Source organism: Rhipicephalus microplus, chromosome 4 (assembly GCF_043290135.1).
Source record: "Rhipicephalus microplus isolate Deutch F79 chromosome 4, USDA_Rmic, whole genome shotgun sequence".
In the NCBI taxonomy this organism is placed as follows: Eukaryota; Metazoa; Arthropoda; class Arachnida; order Ixodida; family Ixodidae; genus Rhipicephalus; species Rhipicephalus microplus.
The window spans coordinates 54,207,216-54,234,832 of record NC_134703.1 but is presented as its reverse complement, the minus strand read 5'-3'; the positions used below and the strand labels follow the sequence as shown (position 1 = coordinate 54,234,832).

Sequence of the window (27,617 nt, the reverse complement as noted above, 5' to 3'; positions counted from 1 at the left end):
CAGGGCGTTCCAATCATATATTTGTTCCGAGAGACCACTTGATCACAGAAAGCGCAGGAGCACCTTCGCAGCCTTCTTCTGTGACATAGAGTCCTGTCGGTATCGCAGGATTCTTTTTTCCGAAGAAATCCGGTTGTCCAGTCGGTCGACTGCATTGGCATAGCAGAAAAAAATCACGACAAGAACACGCACAGGATTAGCGCGAACTAATGCTGTCGAAACTCGACACTTGAAGCGCACTGCTTCAACACAGAAGAGACACACGAAACTAACGCACAAGTATACACAGAATAGTGCAAACTGTCACAGTCATAGCTCGGCAAAGTGACGCATGAGTCGACTCACTTGGATTCACTTGGACTCAGATCAATCCGTGAGTCTGAGTTTGAGTGAGCCCGGGTAAGTAATATTTTAGTGGGTTTGAGTCCGTGTGAGTGCGGTTGAAGAAAATTTTCCTCAGCGTGAGTTTGAATGAGTCCGGCGCAGAAAAAATATCAGCGAGTTTGAGTCCCGGTGAGTACTAAGTGCAAAACATATTTAATGAATGAGTCTGAGTGAGCTCCACAATATTTGCCGACCTGTGGCCACAGTTGTTACCCCTTTGTGAAAAGAGCAGTGTGCTCTTTTCGCAAACGCGGCCGCTGTGGTGAAAGAAGTGAACAGCGTGCTCTCTGTAACTTTAGCGCAAACTTGCATTGAAAGCACATGACATATGTACTAACCACCGTCCTTACACGACAATGTAGCTTTTGCACTCGCTCATATCTCCGCACGCCCCTGGCAGTAGAGCGAAAAGACAATTTTCGTGTTTTCACATGTCTGAAATGCATTCTAAGGCCGTACAGGCAATGATGTTTATTGGGAGGAGGCACAAAAATAACAGTAAAAGAAAAAGTACAGTGATGCGTGAAACACACTGCGGTGTTATTTCGCAGGAACACGCCGTTGCATTGCCGATATCAGAAGAGGCACCTTTCTGGAACTTTATTTCTGAAACATTTCGACTCACTTTTCAAAACTACATATCGCGTTGGTACAACTCATCTGGGCTTACGGAGTTAAAAAAAAGCTAAAAGAGCTAAAAAGAGCTAAAAGAATTTTATTCTAAAATCCTTCCCGATAAAAATCAAGAGCCAATAATAATGCTTAAGACTTCCTGACGAGAAAAAAAATGAGATGGCTGACGTGCAGTGACAAGGGAAAAATCGTTTATTTTATAGAGTGATTACATCCATACAGAAACGTCACAAAAATACGTGGCTGGCCTTATGCTGCGCGTAAATCACCTAGAAAGGTTTATTGTGGAATTTTTATCATGTCATTATTTTTGAAATGACTGTTTATCTAAACTGACGTACTACAACGTTTCAACTATCACGTGATTGCATTTGGGAACGAGATTCTGTACACGTGTGAAGAACCCACGTGCTCCCACGTGGCGTAGCGATGAACCCCCGTGGCGAGCTCCAAGAAGGAAGGGTTTGAGATGACAAACAGCAACATGAATTACATTGAATTCATGACTTCCCCACTTGCGAAGACGCGTTAACATCGGGCAAGGTGCCTTTGATGAACGGGACTTTCATCCCACCCAAGCACTGCATCGCATGCACTCACGGTCGGCTTTAGTGGGAGATCCTGTAATATTTAAATTATTTTAATCAGAATGAAATTTCGAAGTCTTTCGCTAGTTCAGGGAAACGTGAAGGCGATGTACTGAAAGGGAGGACACTCGAGAATCATTTAGTCAGAATCGTGTAGCATTTCCACTTCAATTTATCTACTCGCTCAATTGTGAGTTCGTCAAGGAAATTTCGTTTTGTTTTTGTCGTATAAAGGTGCCTCCTTTTCCCATTTTCCCATCATCGTCATTGATGGCAAGTAGACCAGACGACAACTTGACAACTTGACAAGCGCATCCCCGCAAGCGTCGCTTCGCGGAGAAAACAGACAATTGCGCAACGCCACCGGAACAACTTCAGGGAGGTTGGAACTGAACCAAAGTCACGGCTTGCGTAGAGCGCAGGCGTCAAAAATGAGGGTGGAATAATAAGCACAAAGAAATGCTTCGAAGTGGTAAGAGCACCGTTTTCTGTTCAGGATGGAGGTCACCTTAAACAAACACGCCTTGACGTGCCCCACACCACGCACCCACCACACCCGCTGCAATTTATGCGCAAGGGGGACCAGAACCTCCGCTTGCCTGAATGACTCACACGATCAAGGCCTCGAGTTTCTCTTAAATGTCGGGGCATCTCGTTCTGCGAGCGTGTGGTTTTACGCGTTCGAGAAATATTCACGAGGAGGAGGGAGAAGTGGATGGAAGGGGACGCTTGTATAGACGGCGGGGTGGCGTCATTTGGAAATGGCAGCACTCAACCGGCGCGGCTCCACACCCCCGATGCTGAACGCATGTCTTCACCCTCGATGTTCTCGCTCAAGCGCACAAGCAACAACAGTAAAGGTGCGTTTCCTTACTTTGCTATACATCGTACCATATATACATATATATATTGCAAAACGCCTATACTTGCTCTGTTGCCGACTTCCGCCTCACACAGTGTGCTGGCAAGGTGCCGTGGATTAGATTGCCGCATGTCGTAAAGCTCAGCGAACCCCAAATGGAAGGCGAACGACAAAGCCACCGTGCGGATGGAGAGTGCCAACATACCACCGTTACTGCCACTTCGAGCGCCGACGCAAGAGAGCCGGCTGGGGAGACGAGGAAAAAAGTGACTCTTGCAGGCGCTGCAGTGAGTGTGCCATACTACGCTGTCGACAACGCTGTCTTTCCACTGCACTCTCGACACCGACAGCCTTTTCATCTCTCTTCTGCCTCCCCTTTCCTAAGATGCCCAACAGTCCTTCGCTTTACATGTACCTTGTTTTCCTTATGCACCTACAATTCATTTGTTTCTATTTCTTCTCTGCAAGCCATGGACCATCTGCAGCCAGTTCCAGAAAAACATCTTCAAATTATGAAGGCTCTTTCAGAGCTGGGCGCAGCGAGGTGCATCTCCTATTTCCCACCAGCTCCCCTTGTCCCATTTCTCCGCACGTTCTTGCAAGAAGTGTGTTAACCTCAGAATCGTTGCATTCTTTTGTCTAAAAACTTCAGCGAGATGAATGCAGGTTAAATGCAGGCACCAGCCTCAGGTGGGCTTCGTGCCGGCGCATATTGCACTAGAAGTACCTGGCCGCTAGTACCTAAACCCTTCAGCGAGTGAAAGAAGAAGCTTTTTTGCAGAAATAATAGAGCTCGAAAGCTGACGTTGCTGGTTTCAATGACTCAACTTTCGTCCGAGTAGCACAAAGTTCTCACAACCAAGGTGGAGCATAGCGAAAGAACGCCAATGGCATCAGCACCGTATACATTACACTTTCCCTTTTTTTGTCTGTTTCTGTAACTGTCTTTTTCTGTCTGCATGTCGTTTTATATACTTCCCCCGTAATTTCTCGCTCACTCTTTTGTGTTTACTTCATGCTAGTTAGTGCTTTCCACGCCATACAAATAGGCAAACATTTCCTAGAAACGAAACCGGAAATCGATAAGAAAACAACGAGAGCGCATGCGGGCCCAGTTATTGCATTGTTGATGATTAAAAATTTTGTTCACGAATAAGGGGTTTTCCCAAGCTCCAAAAGCTCTAGGGTTAAAATTTTTAATAAAGACTTCAGGGACACGGTATAAAAATGGTATTCGATAAAATTTTTCAATAAGTAGTCCAACGATGTTCCTGTCCTTGTTCGTTTCTCATTTGTTGTCCCCGTGTTTGACTAGATGTTCAAGTTATACCCACGATGAACAAAATCACTTAAATCAAATTGTTCCTACACCAATATAGTTCGGAACAACACCTTTACGCGAAATGACGTGCTGTCGCAATAACATCTTTTCTGCTCATCCACCTTACCTTCTGTCATTCATAGTTTTATGCAGCGCGAAAAATTGACGCAAAAATATTCTCAGGGAACGGAATGCTTTAATTGCGGTGCTTAGGACCACAGTATTTCTGAGTAACGTGTGCATCGGTATTGTTCGAGATAAGCTTTATAAAGTGGATGATTCCTTATATAATTTCACACTTCAAGTCCCTCAGCTTATAGTCGCCCGTTCTCAATAGGCCTATTAGCGTAACAGTTGTTTTTCAGTACCGACAATAAAGTATAAGCACACTTTATGCGTGACATCATTGCTTTTTCCATGTCTTTACCACTTTAACACGTCTAGTTATTTATGAACTCTTATCCATTCTTCTTTGAGCACTTAGTTCATTCAACGACAGTCATCATCATGAGAAACGTTTTGTTGACTGCAACCGAAAACAAACGTAGAAATTACTGCAGCTGGGAGTGACAACCAGTTAAAAAAGGTGGGATTCGCGTAAGTGGTAGTGGTGTAGCTTGTTTCAAACACTAACTTCAGCATTTTGTTTTCAATATTTGATCTATACTTCCTCGTGGCCAGAAGAAAAGAACATGTCCAACAGAACAATAAGATAGTGCCTCGTTCTGTCGACAAGGGGAGAATTATGCCTCCCCCACACTCCTGTTATGTTGCACCTCGGAACTTTCTGGTTCAGCCATGCAGTGGATTGGCTATGGTGATACCCTGGTCAGCCACCACGTCCTCACCCTCTTCTTCTACTTCCTCACTCTCTCCATTCTTTTATCGCTCCCTTCAGCAACCAAGCACGCTTTTTTATGTTACTCTCGAAACAGCTACACGTGTGATTGCACCGGCCCCTTCATTCCTTGTACTCACACCCTGTAAGGCAAGGCTCGTTGGGCGTGGTATCGGTGGGGCGATGAGTGATGAATGCGAGACCTAGCTGAAAAAAAGGGAGATTGAGCACCGCCTTCGTAGTCAGAAATTTTAAATTTATGTTTGATTTCTTTTTTTCCTTTCTTTCTTTCTTTTTTTTTGTAGCTTTACATAACTGACTCGGGGAATACACTCTTTTCGAAATCGTTCGCTATCACGTAGTATGAGAAAGTTGTGCAGCGTACTAGAAAAAAAACGCAAAACGTCCGCGGAACGCGCAGCACAGTCACATCAAAAGCTGGAAGAGTGGCCTTCCTAGAGTCTCTTTTTTTAACCACTTTTGGGGCAACTACTAAAGCATAGAAGCATGGTACCCCCTATGCCATAAATCATCATAACTTTTTTAGTAGTGGGGAGGCGTCCACTATAACATTATTCGTCATTCTTCGGGAAAACGTGGTACCCGCTACACTCTGGCAAGGAATTATGGGCATTGGTTGGACACTGTAGCTGACGAAGATGAGGAATTATGCCTGCGGCTTTTGTACTGGGTTGGAGCATTCGATGACCCTTTCGTTACGCAATTCGCATGCTGTGACACCTGATTGTTATATTACAGTTCTAAACCACTTCATTAGGCATATTAAGGGAGTAAGTCTGCATAGGGTCAGTTTGCGATCAAGCAAGTTTGAAGCTTAAAAGATGTATATCGGCATAGCTCTATGCTAACGTATGCTGGGCTACCACACAGAGGGATCGGTTTCTATATTTGTTTCCATTCTGCCCCTGGTATGTTTTATTTTGTAAGTTTTTGTTATCTTATTTCGTGCTATAGTTGTTACGCACACCAGCGGCAGACAACTACGGGGCCAGAATCAGCCCTTGTGCTGATCCCATGAGCCCTTTCGCTGTAATAAACGGGGACAGCGTCTCGACTAAGCATAAAAGGAGACATCGACATGAGCTACAGAGAGGCCATCAAGAGACGACGAGGCTGAACTTGATGCCACACTGCTTCTCGTTGATTCGACACTTCTGTAAGTGCCATCACGGATGCCAATCCTTTCTGCGCAAGAATAATCTATATTCAAGCAATTTTGACAAAGATCGGTATAAAAAGAAGTGCCCAAAGCCCAGTGTACCGAGCTCTTTTTTTTTTGCTTACCACCTGCTGCCAGTGAATCTTTTCTTTTCTTTTTTTCATAGGAAGGTGCAAGTTAAGACTCAACTATGGAAAGTGAAGTATTAGAGTGACTTTATTTCGCCGGTATATAGGTTGTCATTGTATATACGTATGTTTAATTATTTCGTTTTGTATGGGAAAGTTTCATCAAGCATATCATCAATTTTCCTTATCTCAGCTTGCGTGCGCGCATGCGTGCGTTCGTATGTATGTATGTATGTATGTATGTATGTATGTATGTATGTATGTATGTATGTATGTATGTATGTATGTATGTATGTATGTATGTATGTATGTATGTATGGGACGACGACGAAGTGTCTCTTCATAGAACGCTCCTGCTTTCGGCTCCGAGCATTGTTATCAAGTTTTTCGCTTTCTACGGGAGACGCTGCTCCCTGCCCCAAGGCGACGGACGCGGAGTCATCCACTGGTCCGCCCAGCCAGAGGTCTGCTATGGCGAGCTCCTCGGTAAATCAGCGCGCCTGGCCCAGAACCAGTGAGGCCAACGGTGATAGTCACTGCATCATGGCTGTGGACGTGGAGCCTTCTGCGGCTATGTCCGACCATAGACCACCTTTGGCAAGCTCGTCGCGGAAACGAAGCACCTGTTCGAGCACCAGCGAGGACACAGAACTGTACTCGGCCACTGGCGACGACTCGTCGGATGACGACTTCGAGACCGTGAGAAGCAGGAAGGCCAAAAGAAGAAGTATCAAGTCGTCTTCACCAGCAGGGACATTAACGTCTCAGTCAAAAGGAGAATGCTGGCCGCACACCATCCTCTTCATGCCCGAGGACTCCACCATCAGCCTTCGAGCAGTAAACAGGCAAGCTCTCTCTATGTACTTTGAGGGGGTAGCACCAAACGACATTAAGGATATCCGGGTGAACACGCGGAAGAATATTCTAGCTGTGGACACAATGACTGCCAGCGCCATAGACAAGCTTCGCAGAGTATCAGATTTGGGAGGCATCAAAGTACGACCGGTTATTCCAATGGACGGTGCCTGCACGGCGGGAGTAATCTACGACATTGATTTGGCCATAGCAAACTCGGACCTCCCAACTCTCATAAAACCAGCGAACGAAGGAGTTCTCATCGCGAATGTACTTCGCCTCGGAAACACCCGATGTGTAAAGATAATGTTCAAAGGAGATTCCATTCCGTCGCATGTCAAAGTGGGACACTTCCGACATCCTGTTCGACCATTTGTCCCTAAACCACTCCAGTGCCATAACTGCATGAAAATTGGTCACATCAAGAGTGTATGTACAAACACCACAGTATGCCCCCGATGCGCTGAGCCGCACACTGCAGACGCATGTCGGGCAACAAGTCTGAAGTGCAGAAACTGTGATGGTCCGCATGATGCTGCATCCAAGGAATGCCCTCGGATTAAGAAGGAAATCGCCATTATCAAACAAATGGTTAGGGACAATTCAACCCACAGAGAGGCTGCTGAAAGGGTACGGCGGCGACGTAGTCGCCGACGGAGGCGTGGAGGACAGAGTGTTGCGCATAACCCATTTCCTCCGAGCACGAGTGAAGTAGTAAGCACGAAGCGAAAAGAAGTGGAGAAGCTCACAGCTGCGGATGAGTGGCCTACGCTTCCGCGTACACAGCCTGCAAAGGAGCCTCCTGCGAGGCCTCGCCGCCCTACACCTTCCACCGAGTCTACTTCCGTTGAGGATGTGTCAAGGGTCGATCGACAGATCATCCCGATGTTACGATCCCTCGTCGCTGTCATGGCAGACATACTAAGAAGCCTGGGAACTCCAACCGCTCGAAGCGGGTTACAGGTGTTGGACGCGCTGAGCCCAGTCCTCGCCTCCCTCGCGTAGAGTCATGGCAGGAGATCAACAATCGTTCCGCAAAGACGTCAGAGAAGCATCAGTCATCCAGTGGAACGCAAGAGGACTTAGATCACGGATTTCCGATTTTCGTCAGTACGTGTTTTCTAACCTTTTCCCAATCATCGTAATATGTGAACCGAAATTATCAAACCCGATCAGGCTATCTGGCTACGAATCAATCCCGTCCAAAACCCGAAACGAAAGCAGCAAGGTCATTGTGTATATTCGTCGGGAGCTTACCTACATCATTCAACCTGTGTCGCCTCATGATGAGAACCAATATGTTTGCCTGACTGTGAAGCAGAAAACCCTCACCTTCACATTAATAGGTGTCTACTTATCTCCCTCAGCCCGTTTTGATTGCCAAAGACTGGATGACATTCTTTCGAGCGTCCCGGATCCGTGGATAATTATAGGAGACTTCAACGCCCACCACCCAATCTGGGGAAGTTCAAAAGTCAATACCACGGGCCGGAGGCTGGCTTCATTTGTATCGACTCATGAACTGTCTCTACTTAATGATGGGAGCCCTACATTTCTGCGAGGATCAACGTACAGCAGCTGTTTGGACTTGACGTTCGTGTCACGTCGCTTCGCCACAAGCGTTAAGTGGTTTTTAGACATCGAGACACATGGTAGCGATCACATCCCCAGTTATCTCACCATCGAAGGCTTTGCTAGCGACCACCCGCCGAAAACCGTACGGAAGATCGATCTTTCAGCATTCAAAACCAACATTGAACACGCTTGTGAAAAAGGCTTAACCTCTGACATTGAGCAAGCGATCAAACAAGCAGCGCAGAGTGCGATGCGCACGCTGGCATATTCTTCAAGGCCCTCAGAAACGGACATGGAGTTAGAGCGACTCCGTGCGACTCGTCGGCGTGCGGAGCGTAGATATCGACGCACAAAATCCATTCAAGATCTACGGATGGCCAGGCGCATGCAAAAGAAGATCCAGCGTCGTATAGACAAACTGGAGTTTCAACGGTGGGCGAAATTTTGCGCGAGTCTAGACCCTCGCAAACCGCTTTCTCAAATATGGCGAACCGTGCGAGGCCTACGCACATTTCCCCAACAACGTTTTCCGTTTAAAGCCTTGGCCCTTTTCCAAAATAGAAGGGATATCGAGGTAGCGGAAGATTTTTGTAGGAAGATTGCGGGCCCACCAAATTGCACAGAAGCCCTTACTGCTCATTACACGCCACATTCACTTGACCCGCACCTGGACCTGCCTTTTTCAATGGAAGAACTGAATGTGGCTCTTGCTTCATGCAATCGATTGTCATCGCCTGGGCCGGATGGCATATCATACCGCCTATTATGCAATCTCGGTGATCGAGCACGAAGTGCTTTGCTGGAAGTATTCAATGAGTCTTGGAGAGATGGAACGGTCCCCAGAGAGTGGAAAACAAGCCGGTTGGTTGCACTTCTCAAACCTGGAAAATCGCCTCTAGAGCTGACATCATACCGCCCAATAGCGCTGGCTAGTTGCGTAGGGAAGCTGATGGAGCGAATGATCCTTGCCAGACTCGAGTGGTTCCTAGAACGCCATAGAATATATCCAGACGCCATGGCCGGTTTTCGTCGTCTTCGGAGCTCCATTGACAATGTCATTGACCTGGTGACCTACGTACAACACCAGAAAATGAGCAGACGGTTATCTGTCGCACTATTTTTAGATGTCAAAGGAGCATATGACAATGTTTCTCACGAAGCCATACTTGACGCCCTCGAGTCAGTTGGTTTGGGTGGGCGAGTGTACCGCTGGATCCAATGCTACCTACATATGAGATCATTGTTTATGCAAACTGATGATGGGCCGACTTCTGAACATTATACACACCGTGGTGTTCCTCAAGGTGGTGTATTGAGCCCCACACTGTTCAACCTGGTTCTGATCGGTCTCGTTGAACGCATACCAGATTCCGTGCAGATATCTCTCTATGCAGATGATATTTGTGCCTGGACATCAGGTGTAACACGTCCTCAGGTACGTGCGAGACTCCAGAAAGCAGCGAATTCAATATCGGCGTACCTTAGAGAACAAGGCCTCGAGATTTCTCCTGAGAAATCGGCGCTGGTCGCGTTCACGCGGAAGGCAATGACGTCATATCCCATCGCCATCAATGGACACAGTGTCTGCTACGCCAGGACCCACAGGTTTTTGGGGGTCATGATCGATCGAAATCTCTGCTGGAGTCCCCATGTGGCCACTCTAAAGAAGCGCCTAACGGCCATCGCACAACTTTTCAAGTTCCTCGGAGGCAAAACGTGGGGCACATCAGTGCACGCGATGTTGCATTTGTACAAAACGCTGTTTCTGGGGTACCTGCGGTATAGCTTGCCGGTTCTGACGAACGCTTGCAAAAGCAGTATACGCACAATAGAAAACGCCCAGGGCCAGGCACTCAGAGTTTGTCTTGGATTACCACGCTGTACATCAACAGCGGAAACCATCGCAATCGCCAAAGATCATCCGGCCACAGTGCACATTACTTTGGAGGTGCTTAGAGCTCATATTAGACACCTTGCTCGCGCCCCTGCCCACCACCTAGCTTCGCTTCCAGAAGATCGACCGAGTGCCTCCTTCTGTAAGAGAGTATTGACTTTCCGTGAGTGCCTTCCAACAGTCTACACACCTCCGGAACGGATACTAACACCTCCTTGGTGCTTGGACCGACCAAAACTGCGCTTGACAGTGCCGGGGATTCGCAAGAAGGCGGAGCTCTCGGCGCCAGCTTTAAAGCAGATGATTCTACTCATGCTACACGAAGAATACAAAGATCATGTCAAACTTTACACGGATGGCTCGACAACTGTTGGAGGATCTGCAGGAGCTGTGATCTTCCCAGCAAGAGCCGAAACCATCCAGTTCAGAACGTCACACAAGACGACATCGACAGCCGTGGAGCTCGCGGCACTCCGCAGCGCACTCCGCAGGATTGACCAAGAGACACCACAAAAATGGAGCATTTTTACTGATTCGAAACCAGCTCTCCAATGTCTACACAATACTCTACGTCGTGGACCTCAAGATCAATTGGCGCTCGAAATACGACAACTGTACCATCACCTAATAGACGAAGGACATGACATATCTTTTCAGTGGTTACCAGGCCATTGCGGCATCATCGGTAACGAGCATGCCGACAATGCAGCTAAGAATGCTCACGAAAATGGAGTGATGGAACCTATTCCACTATCAAGAAGCGACGCAGCAGCAAAGATTAATACGCTTGCGCAGGATGTCGCAAGGTCTATGCGGAATACGCCCGGTTTTCTCCACACCCGTCTTCACCGCCTGGACCCATGCCTACGACTTACTATTCCATCTGGCCTACCCCGATCCGAGACGACCCTTCTCTGCCGTATGTGGCTTGGGGTGTCTTTCACGAACGCTTTTGCCTGCCGCATCGGAATGAGAGACAGCGCTACATGCGACCATTGCGACAATGACGAAACAATTGAACATATTTTATGTCAGTGCCCCCAGTACAGCTCTCAGCGACAGTCCCTCTCAGCAGTGTTTGCTCGCCTCGACGACCAGCCATTTTCTGAGCAGTCAATCTTGGAATGTCGGAAAGATCGAGCTTCACGCCAGAAAGCAACGAAGGCGCTGATGAAGTTTCTGCGAGCGACCCGCCTCGTAGAACGATTGTGACACTACTGTGTGCGAGTGTGTGTATGTGTGTTTGTGCTTCTCTTCCTCCCTTTCCCCTTACCCTTTCCCCAGTGCAGGGTAGCAAACCGGATATGTTTTCTGGTTAACCTCCCTGCCTTTCCGCATTAAAATTTTCTCTCTCTCTCTATGTATGTATGTATGTATGTATGTATGTATGTATGTATGTATGTATGTATGTATGTATGTATGTATGTATGTATGTATGTATGTATGTATGTATGTATGTATGTATGTATGTATGTATGTATGTATGTATGTGTGTATGTATGTATGTCATCGACTTGAGCAAAAGACACTTCATTGATTGTAAAATGAATCAACGAGCTTTTATCCTCCACTCGGATGCAAAATAAACATTTTACGTTCAGTTCAGGCTTCAAACAGATGCTATAAATCCTTTGGCAAGTAATTAAAACCCAGCTAAAGCACAGGAGACAATTGAAATTGAATACAGTTGAAAGTAAACTAAAATCCCGAAAACGGAGCCGCTGACACTAACACGGTGCGATGATTAGGCCAAACCGTTTTCTTGACAGCCATTCATTATAATATGTAGCGTGAAAGCTATCTTCATTAACTTGGGCAGTGCTAATTAGTTATAATTGGTGGACTTCCACATATACGCATTTAAGCGTGCGAGACCATTAGTTCCAGTAGCCGTAAGAGCGAAGCAGAGATGAGTGCAGTGAAAGACTAATCAAGTAGCTGTCCTCGCTAATTTTCAGTCTCTAAATTAAAAACACCCTTCGCGTTTGTTTTGCCTTGAGGAGAGGCCGAATCACATTACTCTTCACGAAATGCATTTCGAATATCTTCACATCTTCTGGCAGCAACGTGAAACTCATTCGTTAATAAAATTGCTAGGAAGGCTTCACCCGCCATGGTTATATTGTGGTTAAGGCGCTCGACTCCACACCTCCAGGTCGCGCGATCGAATCCCAACTGTGGCAGCCGCATTTTGATAGAGGGGAAAATCATTGAGGCCCGCGTACGTTGATTTAGGTGCACGATGAAAATTCTTGGGTGGCCGAAATTTCCGGAGCCATCCACTACGGCGTCCCTCAAAATCATATAGTGGCTTTAGAACGAACATTTCATATATCAATTACTAGTAGTAGTAGTTGCAGTAGTAGTAGTAGTAGTAGTAGTAGTAGTAGTAGTAGTAGTAGTAGTAGTAGTAGTAGTAGTAGTAGTATGATGATGATGATATGTGGGTTTTAACGTCCCAAAACAACCATATGATTATGAGAGACGCCGCAGGTGGAGGGCTCCGAAAATTTCGACCACCTGGTGTTCTTTAACGTGCACCCAAATCTGAGCACATGGGCCTATAACATTTCCACCTCCATCGGAAACGCAGCCACCGAAGCCGGGATTTGATCCCACGACCTGCGGGTCAGCAGCCGAGTACTTTAGCCACTAGATCAACTTGGCGGGGCGGAGTACTGGTAGTAGTAGTAGTAGTAGGAGTAGCAGTAGTAGGAGTAGTAGTAGTAGTAATCTTTTTGTCTCTGAATATTGTGTATACCAATCATTACCTTTGTAATGGATCTATTCACGGGTAATTTTTCTAAGTATCTGTATAGCACGAATATTTTGCAAGTTCACAAATTTTTTTAGCCAAGCACACTCTCATGCCAGCAGTATGCAACTGCCTTCAAAAATTGCTGAAGCTGAACTTAGTGGGCCTAGATGTGGGACGCGTGGAAACTTAGTGGCACGCACGCAACTCGCACATTTAAGACATGCACCGAATCAGCGTCCCAGAATTGCAGCCGAGACCCGCCGGCAAATTTCTGCGGCAGGGTAGAGGGAGTGGCTTTACGGCGCATTCGTGACCGCCGGTGGAAGAATTGGCCCGCGTTGAGCGAACGACAGGGACCGAGTCATCGATCACGTAGCGCGTCGACGCTCATAAACGCTGGGCCACGCAGCAGTACGCAGAGCGACGGCTGGGGAGAGTGCAGAGGGATCTAATGTACTTACTTTCATTTTCACTAGTACTGTACAGCGTTGTGAACGTTGGCCGTACACAGGCTGACGGGTGCAAGAAAACTACACTCACAGACTCCCTTATTTATTCACGTAGTATGACTTCGTTTTCTACACAGTCAATCTATTGATCCTCCCCTCCACGACAGCTTTCGGCTGCTAACGTGCTTGTTACATGGCATCCGTGATCGGCCCTCCTTTGACCAAGCGATGACGTCATGTGAGGATGTCCAGAGTCATTCAATCATGAGTTACTTAGCAGTGACGGCATAGAGGTTAGAGTATCAGCCTCGATTGCAAGAAGTCCGTGGTTCGAATCCCGGTGCCGCGCTGTTCCCAACTGGGTTTTTAAAAATTTTCCGTGTGATGATGGAATTGCATTAAGAGGCCTGGGGTGCGGCCACATCGGTCACTACCGCTGGTAACGCACTCCCTCACCAGAGAATAATTGGCCACCCTGGTGCAGTATCTGGCCACTACATCCCACAGGAATACGTCAATTCAAACACATGAGCTCCTTATATGCTCCCAGTAGGCTCCATGTATCGAACTTGAGCCTATATGCTCCATGTGTCGAAATCCGGACAAGTCCTTGGCCCTGAAGTCCGGAGTTTGTTGAAGACCATCGCACAACCTGTTGATCTGCCTGCCAGCTGTGAAATGAATATTTTGTGTTTTGCGTTCTCGCTCCCACATGGTGCGACCGTCTGCTAATTCCCGCAACATTGGCCTATTCCGTGTCCGGCTTCTTGAATGCAGCTTCGCAACTGCAATGATTGAATAACTCTAATTAGGTCATCATGCGATGTAACTTCACGTGACGTTACAGTGACGTCATCATGACATCAGCAGGGAAGAGCGCGAAAACAGTATTGAAAGGTAGTAAAAGAAAACACTGTTCAGCGCGCTGTTCCCAGTAGTATCATGTACTAAGTGGCCCTTCGGGACACCCTTCTGAAATAATGACGTCCTTAATGTACCCTCCAGTAACGCCATGATGCCGTCATATGGTGAAGTCATCAAGTGACAATTCTTTGCGTCACTCGTGTTGCTGATGTCGACGGTGAATTCTCGTGTTTAATGAAGCATCTAATGAATTCTCCGTTTGTAAATCTGTTGTGTGCTTGACACAGCAGTAAAAGTACACACCAATTGTTTTTCTCGAAAAAGCCATGACCAAGCCAATTGCAACAACTGCTCAATACTGATATTTACTGGATATATATATTTAACTAGACTTCGAATAATAATCATACAAGCAAGAAGTGTAGTGAACTGACATGCGCACACCACCAGACTTCATTTGAATCGTTCTCAATGACAGAGTGCACTCGGCCTTTAATTTCCTGAGTCGTACGTTTTTCAGTCGATCGTTTAAACAAAATTTGACAGCAAAGCAGTGCATGCGAAGTGAGAATGTACTTTAACAATTATGTCTCAATTATGATGCTACGTAATCTAAACTTCTTTAGGTGAGATGGCTCCTTAAAGCCCAAACAAATTTGTTCACTGAATAAAAAAAATGGCAGCATATCCACGGAGTGAATGATGGGGAGTGGGGCGAAGCTGGGTCCTCACGCCGCTCCGCGCCGCTTTGGTCTTCCGTTGTCGTACTGCAGGGTCCTCGCGGCGCGCTTCTGCCTCGCCGGCCCGCACGTCAGGGTCCCTTCTTCGAGCACCAGCCGCTGTCGCCCTGCGCGCACGCCACTCAGCAGCTTTGTTCATCCTCCGTCGCCGAGCCTCTGAATGCGTGCGTGCACCAAAATGGCGCTTTTGTTGTACTATAGAGTGCCCCCTGGCGTACGGCGCTGCCGAAGAACACGCGATCGTCTCTCTCTCTTCTTCCGTACGTGCGACGTCAATCTTCCTTTTCTACAAGTAGCGCTCTCCTGTGTCGTGTCATTTGCATTTTCCAGCGTATACTACAAGTACCGCTCTCTATGGTTGGTTCAAGACCTAACGAGAGGCGGTAACGACGGAGCCGTTTGAGCGACGTTATAAGGAGCTTCATCCCTAAAATAGGAATAATGGCCTGTCTTTCACTTCAAGACACCAAACTGCTTACCTACAAAACTCTTATTTGCCCTATTGTTAAATATAGTAGTGTGTTTTTGAATACCCTTAAGAACTGTATCATCAAGAAACAAGAATCCATTCAAAAAAAGCTGGGCGCTTTATATGCAAGAGATATGACAGGTATTTTTCTTCAACAAATTTTCTTCCCCAGCTAGGTCTCGCTAAACTAGCAAAACGTCACTATGTTCAATGCCTGAAATTTCTGCCCAATTTAATCAATTCTTTTCGATTCAGCACTCTAGAGTCAAGAATCATATCGGAAATTTTCCAGATCTTTGTCTACAAGCAGTGACCATGGCCTTAACATTGAAACTTTTTTCACCCCCAATGACATGTTTAGATACAGCTTTTTTCCTTTAACTATAGAAACCTGGAATATGCTGCCCGAATGTTTTCATTCTCTACCACTTCAAGAATTTTTGGAAGCCTGTAGGAATGTTGATTCGTTCTAGATTTTTGTTCATCCCTGCAAATGCTTTATTGAGGCTGCAGTATGTAGCAATAAAAATAAAGTAAAATAAAAATGTATACACAAACCATGCCGCTTCTTCTGCCGTTTTCTGGTTCAGGTTTATATTGCTCATGCATAAATTGCACTGAATAACTGTATCAGTTTTATGCGTGGGCAGATTAACGCATTGCAGCTATATTAACAGCTCAACATTAGGTGAGTAATTATTTGTTTAGAAATGTATCCAGTATAAGTTACACCCATTTTGCTGTCTAAAGTCATCTCTCCCCGACTAATCCCACTTGCCGAGCAAAAAACTAAAACTCATTGTGATTTCAATGAATCGCCTGGATTCTTGAAGCACACAACCTTGATGCCCGTAACTCAAATTGTGTTTTTATGAGCACAAGCCTAATAAAACAAAATAATAAAAGTAGCGTCCTTTAAAATGCCCATTCTGACAAGCGGCATAATACGCTAACCTCTACGCGTGCTTTCGCATATACAGGCGACTATGTTTCGTCTACTAAGGTCTGCATATTTCACCGCTTTCTTGAGCCAAAAGCTATAGAGCCCTCGAAAGAGACACTCGCTACCATACCGAAATATGTCTTCGAAAGGTTACCCTGTGCACCTACCCACAAGAGTCCATATCATTTTCTCGTGGTGAGAACCCGGCCCTTTGTGCAGCGTCACAATCGAGAACGTTGTTTACCCAGGGGAGCGGAAGATGGCGTACTCACTGTTTGCCCTCTGCACACACGCTTCTCGGATGAGTTCCATTAGGAGTTCTCAAGCCAAGTATTCTGCCTACCGCGTATTGATCCATGACGTCACCTGCTCACTTCATGGCGGTGTCTGCGGTTCCTCTGAAAGTACACAAAGCGACAGGTCTTTGTATACCACAGGTGCTGCTTAGAGTACGAAATCCGATGTGGTAACGTTAGCTCTGCAGGGCCAGTGTTATATAAAGAGCATGAGACCTTGACGCATGAAAGTTGCATAAAAAGTAGGCCATGTATACGTACCCATGCGATCATCTCGACACGATCTACACCACGTCAACTTTGATTACCAGGGTATCTTAAGCTTTCACTTGACATGAAGTACACGAGTGTTTTAGCTCTTTCGTTCCCAGCCAAATGTAGCATATCATCCCTACTTTTTCTAGAAGTAAAACGATGCTCCCTCTTCATTAATGCATAAAGCAACCTGAAGCAGAAAATAGTTCATAGAATAATTGATGTAGCGTTAAAACATTTAAGATAAATTTGAAAGCTTTTGCTGTTTTCAAAAGAATATTTTGCTGTTTATACCGACGTTATTAACATGTCTTTCATTCCCTCTAAATCTCGTTGTGAAATATACTACTCTCTATAGTTTAATAGTGTCGTAATCAGGCCTGAAGAAATTAGATGGAACATAACTTGACCTCTATTTTGAAAGCTTTATCTGCCATGCAGGTACTGAGAGAAAGCTTTCTGGAACATTTCTTTATCACTAAATTTGGACACGAGTGTAAATCTGAACAAAGCCAGTGTTTCTGATACCGATTACGCCTGGGTTATGTACACCGCAAATGTTACCTAGACATATGTGGTGTGCTTGCCTATCGGTTTATATTAGATAACTGCTATCATTTGTATACTAAGGTAAGTGATCCCGATATACTAAAACTGGAGGACGAGTGAGCTTCGCCTTGAAGAGCTGGTCACAATAGCGTAAATCTGCCTCGTGCGCAACGCCTTGTGAATTGCTATCCTACTTCGGTTCTCGGTGCATGCCCCAACCGTGTCCTAAGGAAACCAATAACACCGGTCGTTTCAAATTACCATTGAATGTCATCATTAGTCATTTTAAAGTACAATGGAATGCCTACTGCAAGCACAGTTTTTCAGTGGCCACTAAATCATATGTGAATCAGTGAAAGGTATGTGTTCTGATATTTGTGATTTGATATTTATTCATTCAAACGCAATTGATGCATTCTAGCGTTACGAAAATCGCAACTCAAGGTCGCTCTGCAGAATCGACCTCGGCACCTATTTCTGGATAATTCTGTTCGTACGCGTATGTACAATTGGATAAAATCATGAAACTGATCCTGTGGTATTAGGGTTGTCAGCCTCTTAAATTGATATTTCTTTGAGGTGTCCTAGACACCAGGATCTACAAGCCTCAGCAAGCAATCGTTTTGCAGACTTTGTAGTTATTTCCTTTGTGCACACAAAGAACAAACCATGAAGTCGGCCAACCAGTATTTCGGGGCTCTCTTGATCATGATAAATGAAACACGGGTTCTGAGAACTTGGCACTGATAACATTATTTCCACGTCGTAGCACAAAACTCTCAATGAGTGAGAGATATATATATTTCGTTGAATAGCTCCAGATGTTTGTTCGGCTTTTCGCCTGACATGCTACCCCAGCTGCTGGGTGATAATTATGATATATGCACTTTTAAACAGATAAGAAATATAGCCACACACACATAGACTACACTAGTTACAAATTTTCATATAAACTTGTGGCCCACAAGAATGTTTCGTGGCGCGTAGCGCACTGGAGCTGCTGAGCTCCAAGTTCGAGTCCCGTTAAAAATTTAAGGCAGCCTGCAGAGACTGTCTCTGTGGAGCGAATACCCTGCACCCGCAGAGAACATGATTGACATCTTCTGGGACGTTACATTGGACACACAGTGGTGAGTAGGATAATCCAATCTTGTTGCTGAAGTTGTTGGTGTGCGTGACCTTTGATCAAAATTTGGCTCAAGCATGTTTCCTCTTGCCTGTTGAGGTCTCACGGCATATACCAAAGTGACACGATGACTCGATACACATACACAGAAACATACACAGACACTACCATGTGGTAGTGTCTGTGTATGCGTTTTAATGGTGGTGGTGACAACTCGCTACACTTGCAGTACCACAGTGGACTTCGTGGAGGAGAGAGCTCAAACCAGGGCTCTGTGGCAGCTGCCATTGAGCGAGCCGGGTCCATAAGCGAGAACCTCGACTCCGCTGACCGTCCAAATTCTTGCTGGCCAGCGTCTCTTCTCATCGCTTCGCTGTAGGATGCTGTTTTTTTTTAAAATAGACAACGTTACTTGAAACAACATTTAAAGCAGAAAAAAACGGGAAAAATTCAGTTGGTCAGCGCTACTCGAACTGAAGTCGCACATCAACAACACATCATGTTGCACCCAACAACTTACTGCGCCTCGAAAAATTAACGTGGTAGAGCTCACAACCAGTACAAACAGTGACGTGATTTTCTTCCAAAAGAGTAAAGTTACGACTCCTTGAAAGCAGTAACGTCAATAATGTCGCATTGCTATAAAAAGTATTAAAAAAGAGAAAATTCGGACAGACGTCCTGTGGTACGACCGCATTTCCAACTGTGCGTCAACCCGCTGCGCCACCATAACAGCTGGGCGGTGGCGTCTATAAGGACTACAAACTTGCAGCAACGGGCCCCCTCACCGTAGGCGTTGCTTTACGGTAACAGGGCTCGTCGCTATAGCTGCATCGCTTTTCTGGCGGGCCCCGTCACTGTTACGACTTCACTACGATGACGGGTTCCCTCACTTTGACGATAGTACTGCGCTGACGGGCCCCATCACCATAGTCACTGCCATCAGTGATACAGCCGAAAAGAAAAGAGATTTAAAATAAATTGTTTTAAAATGTATTCGCTATCTTATGAACTTGCGCTTGCAGAAAATCGCGGAAATTGTTATCCGTTCGTAATATATCACACCGCTTGCCCGTGGTGCTACGCATCTCGTACGCTCTAGATATAAAGTAATCTAGCTTCAGTGAACACACTGTACTTGACCGCAACGATAACCATGCTGCACTTTGTGTTTGCCCTCTAGCGCTCTTCACCAGCGTGTTAAATCACAGCTTAAGCCGGCTTACGCCTTTCACATGTAGCTATAGTTTTCGAGTTAATTCACTCCCGTTTTCTAAGGCACTTTCCTCTCCATTCACATAGATGCCGATGTCCTAGATATACGATCTGACTTCAGTTGTAACATCTGTAATTTTTTTATTTGCCATGAATAAACATCACGTCTATTGAGGCTGAACTCTCATCAGTGAGTGCTAAAAACTATCCAAATGTCGGGGAGGAAAAACAAATGTAATGTACAGCACAAGTGAGTACTTACGTTCCTTTATTTAGAGCCAAATCACCTTACTTTTTTTTAAGTTGCCTTTGTAACGATGCAATCAAGTACACAGGAAACATTGAACGCCCCAGCTACTAAGTGAAATTGACAAGCATCAAGTGGACGTCGATGTACCATGGCCTTCGCCGGGGCGGCCATAGAGTTTGCACTATCGACTACTTTAACCGCGACACGAAAACGAAAAATTGAATGAGCGAGGTCAAACCACGTGTGTCGTTCAAGTGAGTTTCGCTCGGACGCCACGCCCTCTAAGCCAAAATCTGACTTACACAAAGAATCGCAGGGCATGAATGTCACTTACGCGGGGGAAAAAATTGAATCCTTGCACTGAGAGAGCTATAAGCTCTCGCTTGAGCACTGTCTTGGGGAACACGCATGAGAGTGTTCCCGTGCTTCCCTTCCCAAAGCTCAACAGGTTCAGAGGATAGCGGAAGCCTTTTCGAGAAAAAGATGCACCTCGTAGAGAGAAGAATTGAACGAGTCAAGTACTGATAAAGTGGAAACAAAATTGAAGACGGAAAAAAGAAGGATCCAAACTAAATTGATTGGTCGCAAGGAAATACAGGGTGAGAAAGTACGACACGTATGTGGATTGGATTGAAGAATAAGGGAGAAAAATTAGAACCAACACTTCAGCGGGTGACGGAGAGAGGCGACGACCCCTAGAAGAAATGTCCTCAGCTTTCGCCGTCTAGTTTATTCTGTTTCAGGAGATCGAGGCAGCGCCGTGAGATGGGAGTTGTTCTTGACCTAAATCTATTCCCCTGAGCAAAGAAGTGCGCTGCACAAGGCGTAAGAATGGCCCCTTCCGCGAAGAAGGCGATGTATGTCTGGAGTTCGTCCCAATGACAGATGGTAGCTCCGGGAAAATTCGATTTCCCCTCAGCACACAGTGGCGACGATGGGCTTTGCCTACCGTTGCTCGGATGCCACGGTTTTGGCATGCTTTATATGTGTCCCGACCAGCATGTTCCCGACATTCGGTTTCGTTTTTATCTCCTTTTGCAGACTGAAATAGGCGTGATGTCTTTGCCTTGGCATGTTGTAACATTTTTAAAGTGTTTATAGTTTACGAAGATCATAGGTTATTTTTTTTTGATAAAGGTATGAAAAGGCGGGAATTGTGCAACACTGATCTCGGATGTTTTCATCAGTATAGATGATTGGTTGTCTCCATACCCTGCTCTGGGAATGTGCATAAGAGCATTTGGCATCTTTCATGGGGACGATGGCTTAGGTGCCATTTCATCATTGTCTTAACACTACTGTGTGAAGAATGTAGGCTCACTTTTACACTTATGACTAAGGCGTAATCTCGCTCTCGTTTAATGAGGCCATGGTGCAATAGTAGACGTTTTTTTGTCACATGCTAAAAATATAAACAGGAGGCACTTTCTAGAGACATCTTAAGTCACTGCTCCCGGCAAATGTTTTAGAATGTGCTTCGAAAGATGATTTCAAATAATTCTGTCTTATGCAACAGTTGCGTGCAGAAGTGAATGTATATTGGCAAAGGTATGATTCTAGAGGTAGTTTCTAATTGTTTTTGCCCACAAAGCAGCAAAGAAACAAACAAAATACTCTTGAAAGACGAAGAAAGAAAACTCCAAATAAAGACCGCGTGAACTGCTTTAGAAAACGGGAGGCGTTTTCATTGGAAAGATATCGTCCACAGCTTCTTTTTTCCTCCAATTCAACTTTGTTGTAGCACAAAAACATTGCGAGCTTTAGCAAGAAGTTGACTTTGAAATTTGGCTTTTTTATTCGTCTAAGTAGGAAGTAAAATAACCGGGCGCTTACGGTTGCCTGTGCCAGGCAAATGCCTGGCACAAATGCCTGTGCCAGGTATTTTGTATTGGCACATATTGTTAGTAGGCTAATGCCATTTCACGTTAGTTTCTCTTAATTCACAGAATGTAAATTTGACTAAAACATAATCCAGCAAGTCTGCTTGAACGTATGTTTCGTTAAACAAATAAAAAAATGTACGTTCTACTTGCGACTTACGACAAAGTGAAAATGTAAGCCTAACATTACTGGAAAGATTGGTATGTGCAAATTTTACGCATTTCTTGAACTAGTTTGTTGCAACCATAAGACAACCTTGCGTGTTTTTTCATGGCCGGTTCTATGGAATGTCACAAAGGAAAAAAATTGGCAGATCCCACGTACAGTGGGAATTAATGATATGCGAAGGACGAATAAGAAAGGTTGATATGTCACTTGAAAATCAGCACAACGTTACGAGTTAGAGGTGAATGATGCCGTACATGACTTTCATGTCATGATTATCATGTTTGGATGCGTCGTTTACTTTCATCATCTATTCACGTGACGTGCTACCAAATTTAGTATTGGTGGAGCTAGCGAAACGGCCACGAGCACGCTATTAGCATGGTATGTTGTCATGTTCTTACATGACACGCGTGTCAGGAATATGATGTTTGATCCGGTCATACACTTTCGTCATTCATTGACGTCACGTAACACCAAATTTGGTGTATGTCGAGCTAGCAAAACGGCCGCGAGCGCATCATGAAGGACCAATGTGTAGCGTTGACGCGCGCGCACACTGGGCACCGCTACGCTACGGTAGCGAAACGCAAGCACTCTATAGTCTGACACCAGGCGCGACCGACGCGACCAGCGTCCGTCGGCGTGGCGTGACGGCAACCGGCGTGAAATTCGCGCCGATGCGTTACGCAGACAACACTGCGTCTCCCTTTTCTCTTGACGGAGGGACGCTGGACGCACTGAAACGCGCATGCGTCAAAGAAACGCAGCGCAGCGCACGCCTGCGATATGTGGCAAAGCCGGCGGCTGGCGTCGCAACGCTGACGTGACACGACGTAATGAACGCCAGCGAGCACGCGCACCACATCACGTTGAAATGTATTGGTGCCTTGACTGTGGCATGTAGTCATGTTCTCACATGACACGCGTCTCATGATTATCATGTTTGCACCAGTTACATACCTTCGTCATCCATTGACGTCACGTAGTACCGAATTTGACATATGTGAAGCTAGCGAAACGGCCTCGAGCCCATCAAGAGTGTGGCATGTAGTCATGTTGTTACATGACACGAATGTCATGATTATCATGTTTGGATGTGTCATTTACCTATGTCATTCATAGGTAAATGACATTTACCTATGTCATTCATAGGTAAATGACATATTCGCGTCGCGTAATACCGAGTTTTTACATGTAAAGCTAGTGAAACGGTGGTGAGTGCATCATGAGCGTAGCATGTAGTTATGTTGTTACATGACACGCATCTCATGTTTGTCATGTTAGCACCAGTATCACACCTTCGTCATTCACTCACGTGCCGTAACACCGAATTCGGTATAAGTGAAGCTAGCGAAATGGCCGCCAGCGCATCGTGAACATGGAATGTAGTCATGTTGCTACATGACACGCATATAATGATTATCATATTTGCACAAGTCCCATACTTTCGTCATCAATTCGCGTACCGTAATACCAAATTTGGTATATGTGACGCTAGCGAAATGGCCGCCCACGCATCATGAGCGTGGCATGTTGTCATGTTGTTACATGACACGAATATAATAATTTTCATGTTAGGGTCTGTCGCTTGTGTTCGCCATGCAATCATGCCATATCATATCAGTTTTTCATCATGTCATGTGAACGAAACCACCGGAAGAGCTGTAGGAACATGAAATGTAAATCATGACATTCTTGAGATAGTTGTCATAATTTTCATGTCATGACTAGTCAGATGGGTTCTTCTTGCAGTCATGTTATGCCAAGTCAAGTTTGGTATTGATATCATTATCGAAACGGCCAGGAGAGCTAAAAGTCGTTGGCGGCTAGATAGATGCGCTCAAAGTCGCCGAAGTGTGCTAAGAAATGCTTCGCATTTAAAATATTGTTGTAGTATTTAATTGTGATACCTCAGAGCAGAGCCTTGGAGGAAATGGCAGTAATCCTTGCGGCATTTCTTTTGAACACAACAAAAAGTGAGGAGCATGTCTTTCTGCGCACAAACTCATTGATGCAGCTCTTCACCGATCGAAACCAGTCGAAGTACCCCGGACGACAAATAAATGCTGAGTGCAAAGCAATGTAACGAGAGTGTGTCATGCCCCACCGCAGTATCTTTTCATTCTAGACTATAGAGGAGTCTTAGTTTTGTTTCTTGTGGCATTCGTATTTGCCTAGCATCGTGCAACGGACTCTATCATGAACGCCTACTGTACTGATCTTGGATCTCTAGAAAAATTGGCTGTGTATCTGCATGCTTTGCTGAAAATGTCATCGAAAGACGACGGCTTTCCGCCGGCCTTCTGTCAAGCATAGCGTAGCATTCTCCGCACGCCTTAAGAAACACTACCATCTTAAGATATATGTATCTGTATATTTTCTACTACAGGAACATATCACTTTTTACTCATCTATTGATGCTACGCCCTAGATATGCATATTATTTACCATTTTATCGACAATGTTCACAACTATGAACGCAGCCACCAGTTTAATGGGGCTGGGCGGTCAGCATGTGCCTAAACTTTGGCCGGGTGCCTGAATCATGGACAATTTGCGCTACCGCGTGAAGTGACGAAATTTGGTTTAGGCGTACGCGCGTTTTTCTTTAAATATGTATGCTTGTTTTTCCAATGCTAGAATAGTACTAGCGAAACGAACTTCATGACGTTGGAATCTGATTGAATCACCTAAGTACAGTCAGGCATGGCCACGAAAATTGACAAGAAGTTGTCTCCTTCATCTCGCCTTCGTTAACGGACACGTGTTTTTCAACACTTGGGCATGGGAGTTACGAACTTTCACAACACAAGTGAAAGTTTTACTAGCCAACCTACTTGTAACAATTGCTCCAGTTTGGGCTGCCTTGGATTTGTAGACTGAAATACCTTTCACATCCACGAATACAGAAGCTTCACCGAAAATTTAGCCGCATTTGTAGCAAAAGTATGGACTGTCACTTAATGCACCTGTCTGTGCTTCAATAAGTTAAAAAGTTGTTTTCAAACAGCACTTTCGGAAAATTCGGCCTTGACAAAATATTTTTAGCCTCCCTGACTGGTGGCTTCACCTTATTTTGTTCCACCAGTCTCAACATTTTGTGGCCGTTATATTCGTTGTTATCCGATTGTCGTCTTTATGCCATGCGCCTGCTTGCAAATTCAGAGAAACTAACTTCATCTCCTTGGAAATGTAGAGAAAGTAACTTTCATGCTTTACAAACATGCGGCCTGCATATATGCGTCACAATACGACATGAGATGTTGCAGTAATAATGCGTGGTACAAACGTACTTTTTCATCGGGCGTCATGACATCTAATTATCACAATTACTTTATTGTGAAAGCCAGTCACCCACTCCACGAGGCAAACACTTTACTGCGCCTATCGCCTTAAGGCCACGTAGTGGTGCATAGCAAGTTGATTGATTTGATATGTGGGGTTTAACGTCTCAAAACCACATGATTATAAGAGACGCCATAGTGGAGGGCTCTGGAAATTTCGACCACCTGGAGTTCTTTAGCATGCACCCAAACTGTGCACATGGGCCTACAACATTTCCGCCTCCATCAGAAATGCAGCCGCCACAGCCGGGATTTGATCCCGCGACCTACGGGTCAGCAGCCGAGTACCTTATCCACTAGACCACTGTGGCGGGGCTGCATAGCAAGTTGCAAAAGATTTCATGCACTGAATGTTTAAAGTACGCCCTCGGGACGGGATATCGCTATCGCGTTCAGCTCTTCATAGCGAAACGCAAGGTTCCCTCATTTTTACATCAATATTCCATTTTGTATTGTGAATCGTGTACACAGGATGCGTGTTTTTGTAGAGCATAAAGTTGCTTTCACTGCATTTTGAAGCAGATGATGTTATTTTCTCCATATTCAGAAGCAGACGCATGGAATGTGATAGAACACCCAGTTTGCCATGCGAATGATCCGCGTTCGATCCATACCCAGAAAAAAAATGTCAGAACGACATTTTTTTTCTTTGTGGGTGTGCATGCCTCCGTTAGTATGTGTGCGCGAGCATACGCACGTGCAAAGCTGGAAATCGAAACCTCCGCTACCTGTTGTGTCAGTGGCCTCTATACGTACGCGTTGGAAAACGCGAATTTTAGCAGCAATCTGCACTCACCCAAAAATGGTGTCATTCATCCTTCTCGAGTTGAGTCAGCGCAATCCTCTTCAAGAGTGCCCAACAACGTGAGAGCGAAGTCAGTACGGTAAAATGCCACTGATCATCTCGTCAAACTCTGAATTGCGGAACGCGAGCGTATTACCCGTTTTTCAGTTGGCGGCCAAGTGCGCGCTGAGCTATCGTGCACACCTCCGCTTCCCCGTGTCGTGTCACCGTGATACGCCGGCCGAGCAGGCGGCGTCGTGCGTGCAAATTTATTCGTTAACCCTGACCTCATGTCGCCGCGTTGCGCCTTTTTCACCACACAGCATTTGATTTTCCCTTTAAGAAAGTCAAGCAGCACATGGTGCAAACGGTTTCCGGCGTTTTCGTTGCTTAAGCCTAATTATTTATGAGATGCCGGACCAAAGTATAACAGCGATCATGGTTAAGCGGAGTCAGGGCGACAAGTTACACAGAAGGGAAACAGGAGAAGGGCGGTAAGTCTGCCGCCACGGGGGTGTAGCGGTTACAATGATCCGTAGGTTGCGGGTTCGGTCCCGGCTGCTGCGGTCGCATTTCGATGGAAAGGCCCATGTACCGTTAATGGTAGAGGCCCATGCACGGGGGATGTCGGTGCACGGTTTAACAACACGAGATTTTCTAGATTTTCAAGAGCCCTCCCATACGGCATCCCTCAGAATCATACTGTGGTGTTGGAACTTAACACCTCAGACATTAAAATAAAGAAAAGGGGCTGTAACCTTGTGCGCTTTTCCTAGAACGTGCTATCTCTCTGTTCATCTCCCTCTATTTCACACAAGCACACGCGCACGCGCGCGCGAACACACACATACACAAATAAACACAGGCACACAGACTTTCTTATTTATACTCCTTTTTTTATGCACAGCTTTTCCTGCTCTTAAGATATCTTGCAACCGTGACCATGTTCACGGCAAAATTTGATGTTCAGCCATGCGAAGTTTTTCATAATTATCTACACTTTCCAGTAATCCTCTCGGACCGAATGAGTGTATAAGTGCATTGCATTAGTTGGTTCGTTAGCAGCTCTCATTAATTTAATTGCGAGGCTACAAGCGAGTAAGCCACGCAAGTTCTGCGTAATGGTATTCCTTGATTTGCCTTTGCCTCTTCAGTATATAGGCTTAACGGGTTCTCAATTCGGCCTCCAGTCGGGTATTCACGCGAATGAGTCACATGCTTTAGTGGACGTGCTCGACGTTCAGCAAGACACACCGGCGTATAAGGCCA

At 45.6% G+C, this 27,617-nt stretch overlaps 1 long non-coding RNA gene across 1 annotated transcript; it reads right to left on the bottom strand.

Moving 5' to 3' along the window:
• Nucleotides 1-26,546, bottom strand: LOC142813914 (uncharacterized). The gene is made up of 3 exons (XR_012894733.1): nucleotides 26,361-26,546; nucleotides 16,753-16,878; nucleotides 1-149 (listed from the first exon to the last, which is right to left on the bottom strand). It is a non-coding gene; the product is annotated as an uncharacterized LOC142813914 (long non-coding RNA).
• Nucleotides 26,547-27,617: the final 1,071 nt, after the last annotated feature.